Source organism: Humulus lupulus, chromosome 3 (genome assembly GCF_963169125.1).
Source record: "Humulus lupulus chromosome 3, drHumLupu1.1, whole genome shotgun sequence".
NCBI classification, from domain to species: Eukaryota; Viridiplantae; Streptophyta; class Magnoliopsida; order Rosales; family Cannabaceae; genus Humulus; species Humulus lupulus.
In genome coordinates, this window is record NC_084795.1 from 181,101,138 (window position 1) to 181,105,857 (window position 4,720).

Below are 4,720 nucleotides of genomic sequence, written 5' to 3' on the forward strand. Positions count from 1 at the left end.
GGGAGGTTCCCACCCCGGCCAACATTATGTACTTCTTCTCCCTCAAGGCCAACCCTGAGCAAAAAGGATGTGGTGATGGTTTCTACTACCTCACTTGATTTCCCAACACGGCCTCCGTCATCGACCTCCCCAGCCACCCAAATGACTATAAAGATCAATTCTTTATGTCAAATGGGTTCAAGAACTGCACTCACCAGTAATTCAATCATCCTCTTAAGTTTCCTAACTTTTCAAATTACATATGTGAATACCTTTTTTGTTGAGTTTATCCCTCCTAATTGATTTGCTTCTTTATGCAACTATATACTAGAGGACAAACCGATCTGAGACTCTTGGATGTTAGTACGAGACATTGTCTCGTATTCCTTCGAAGGAGAAGGAGTTATGAGCCGTAGTGAATGATGCTACCATGGTGGGCTGTAATCTGATTTGCAAGGATCAAACATTGGCCATCAAAACTCGAGGTCCACCCCCGAGTACCCTCCTCCTCAAGAAGTTCTCCCCGACGTTGAAGACAATGAGGACGAAGAAGAGGTGGCGTCGTTGGTGCACAAGAGAAGAGCTCCTGAGGAGGGGCAGCATCCTAACCCCAACCAAGCTGAGTCTGAGGCAGCAACCGGCACTTTCAGCCAAGGTAACCCCTATAGAGAATTAGACCAGGGTGCTGCCAGTTTTAGGCTAGTCTGATTCAATCCACGACAGCACATGAGTCAATATCCTGTTGACCCGGACTTGAACGTGACCTTCGAACAATATGTGGATCACTTGGTGGTTTGTTATGACCATAGTTATCTCCGATGCACCATAGTGGTAGACAATACCCTTCACTTCAAGTCCACCATATTTTAGGAGTATGGTATGAATCATAAGATGTTGCCTTCCCTACATCACGGTGTATTTTCCCTGGATTTTAGGCAGCCCGTAGATGAGTCTAGCTCGGATGAAGAGCTCAAACACCATAGGACCCAAGACATAATAATATTAGAGTCCCCCCTCCCCCAATAATCCATGAGTTAGAGGTTTTACCCAATCCGATTTGTAACCCCGAGCCGATCATAGTAGTTTCCTCCTCTAGCTCGTAGGGTAGGTTCTTTCTCTGTTCTTTTCCTTGAATTATTTTGACTAACCATTTCTTGTATCTGAATCATCTGCTCGTTCCTTTGCAAGTGAAGACATGGACCTAAAGGGCACCTTCAAATCTACTAGGGTCGGAGCAAGACCCGTGATCAAGAAGGCAAGGGAATCAAAGAAAGTTGCCTCCAAGTCCGGAGCCTCCACTGATTCCCCTGTAAAAGATAAAGGTGTCAGTTCCACCCAGAAGCAATAGCAAACTCAGCCCCTGGCTCTGGTAATGGTCATTACAATTCTAGAGGTTCCTCCTCCTCTCCCTCGACATGCACCTGCTCCGATCACTCAGGTTATTCAGGGCGAAGCCCCCTCCGTTCAGATCTCAGTAAAACCACTTGAGCTGCCTAGGATCCCAAAAGCATTCTGAGGGACTGTATATGAGATGGCGAACCATATGTTTGGCCATGCATATAGAGCCAATGTTAAGGCCGCTCTGTGAGCCACCTTCATTTCCCCTATAGTATTTCTTTTTCTTTTCTATTTTTTTTAACTAACCCTGACCTGCATTTTCCCTTTGCAGTTTGTCTTGGATCAACTTCGCGGCATCGCCCGATCCTGAGCTAGGAAAGAGGAGCTCAAGCCGCCCTGGCCGTGTCCCAGGAGAGTGAGCGGTCTGCTAAGGCCGCCTTGGCTGCTTCCCAAGAGAATGAGCAGTCTACCAAGGCTGCCCTGGCCGCTTCCCAAGAGAATGAGTGGATCACTACGGACCAAGTTGTGGAGATTAGCCAGCATCGGGATCAACTGCAGGCTAAGGTTGACAACCTCCATAAGATGCTCGAAGAGGTTGATTGTAACGCCCTGGTTACCCCAGAACAGTTATGGTGAACGGTGAACCGGAAATTTGACCCGCTACCCGAGTCCTTTGGTTAAAAACGTGATCTAAGTGTTATTATCAGGTTAAGGTGAAAAATTAACAAAAAGGAAAGGATATGTTTTATTTAGTACATAACACTGTTCATGGGCCCATAAAAGATTTACAAGTTATTTACAACTCAAAATGATCATTACAGTTTCAAAATTACAAACCCGCTGACCTAAGCGGAAAAAATAGGGTAAACCCCCTAGTCCCTCTAAGAACTCCTTGGCCGTGGTGGTCAAGCGGCCGCACATGTACACATCACCACCTAAGCTCTCCACTCAAGGTTGAGTGAGCTTTTATTTCCCTTTACCTGCACCACATAGCACCCATGAGCCAAGGCCTAGCAAGAAAACACAATAAAGCATGAGATAATATCAACAATGATCATAATGATCATTCAGGACCATCAGTCCAAACAAATAGGTGACAATCGCAAAAGTCACTAAATTGGGTCTAGCTCCCTATAGCCTTGTGACGATAGGGTCACCGGGGCTTGATAGATAAGTGAACTTTTATCAAATGGAACAGGAAAGGTGCATGGTGACTAGTCACCAACATAACCTTCCTCATGACCATAGGGTCATAACCTTGGAACAACGTTCCCTAGCCATGTGACAAACAGTCACCTGGGCCTTATGCCCTGGCTCTCAGTAACTAGTCTTAGACTAGTCAAGCGCTTATAAGTTCATCGACCTTAGGGTTGGTCCAGCGTTAATGCCTTAGAGCCATTCAGCGGTGATATCGATTAGATCTAATCTTCATTTGGCCCTGCATTCATGACGCTATGCCATTTCTGACTCTTAGGTCAGTGTCCCTGACTAGTCAGTGCCATATACAGATAATCAATATTCACTAGCATTTAATATGCAATCCATGTCCACATTTATCAACCAACATGCCTCAATAACAAATATGCATGTCATATATACACAGGGTGCAGTTTTCTTACCTCTGGTTCGAGTGAAAATTAATATAAGAACGACCCTTGAGAACGATCAATCTTTTAATTCCTTGACGGTCACCTGGTTATAACCAAGATATAGGATTCATCATTGAAAATGAATAACAAAGGGTCCTAAACCAAAACCTAGCCTCCGAGACATCGAATCCTACTAAACCGAGTAGTAGGATCGATCCCGAGGCCTAAGGCTTGAATCCCCAAGCTAAAAACTCATTTCTGGCCAAAAATACCCTATGGGCCGCGACCCTCCCTAGCCGCGCCGCGGCTCGCCCCACAGACAGAGGCGGCCCTTCCCAGAAATCAGCGCGGGCCGCGGCTCACCATAACCATGCCGCGGCTCATTACGCAAAATAGCAAGGAACCAGATTTTTCTCCCCTGCATTTTCCCTTGAAACTAACCCTTCAAACCAATCCCAAACATCAACCTAACTCCCAATTCAACCCCTAACCTTCATCTACAACTCACCCTCATCAAAAACCAAGTTAAACACCAACCAAACTTCCATTAATTCCAACTAACCACAAAGAAATCACAAGCTGAAAACTTAAACCAAAACAAAGTACAACTAGAAACTAATGGCTGAAACTCATCTCAAACTTGAGATTAAACCCCCTTCAATGGATGAACCAACTCTATAAACTCAACTCCTTGATTTCCTAGCTTGATTCCTCAATTTGGGCTCAAAAACTCCAAAGGAAGACAATGAGAAGGTGATGCACGGGAAGGAGAAATGAGGGCTCTATTTTTTGTTCTGTTCTTTTACAGCCAACCAAAGTCTTATATAAACCCAAGCCAAATGACCTTAATGCCCCTACGTCATTTAAAGTTTCTAAAGTCTCCCCAAGAGTAAAATTGGTATTTCCCACCTATCTCGTTAATTATAATTAACGCTTTCCAATTCCCGCTAATCTCAATATTCCCAAATACCAAATATTCTTATCCCGTTACCCTCTAATTTTCGGTAACGCTCTATTCACCAAAACACCCCGAGACTCACCCCGAGCCCCGAGCTTAAGCCTGTTATGACCAAACCGATAATTTATATTTAAAGATCGTCTCATGCCGAATAACTCGAATCAATCCACATTATAATGTGGCCTCACAATATATCATTGACATGCAAACAAATATACAATTATGCCCTCAACAAGCCAAATTACCAAAATACCCCTGTAAACAAATGTGGACCCACATGCATGCATTTAACATCATATTATAATATAATTCTCATAAACATGCATATATTCATTTAATGGCATAATTAAATAAGTATGGCCCTCCCGGCCTACCATTCCCTCCATTAAACACATTGGAGATTTCGGGGCATTACATTGATGTGCTCAAGAATAAGTTATCCAAGGTCGAGGCCAAATCTAAGGAGGAGATCGCTGACTCAACAAACGCCCTTGAGGAGATGCTCTACCAGTTTTGGGTTTACAACCAGGAAGGGGATTTCTACTTTATGGCACCAGAACTCTAGGGACCTTATCTCGCTAGGTTTCTGAGTTGATTCTCACAACAGCCTTTTGAAACTGCGGATGCTACCAGAGCTACTAAAAGGGACGGCGAGGAGGTGTCATCACATGAGCAAGTCAACGAAGCTCAGTGATGCTTTTATTTTTTAATTTTATTTTCTTTCCTATAATTTAGTTTTCACAAACTGAGACAATCGCCTTCGGGCTTAGATTGATGTTTTTTCTCCTCGAGATAATCATATACTTTTTAATATATGTTTGTTATTTTGTGATCTATTTTCTTCCCCTTAATTTTT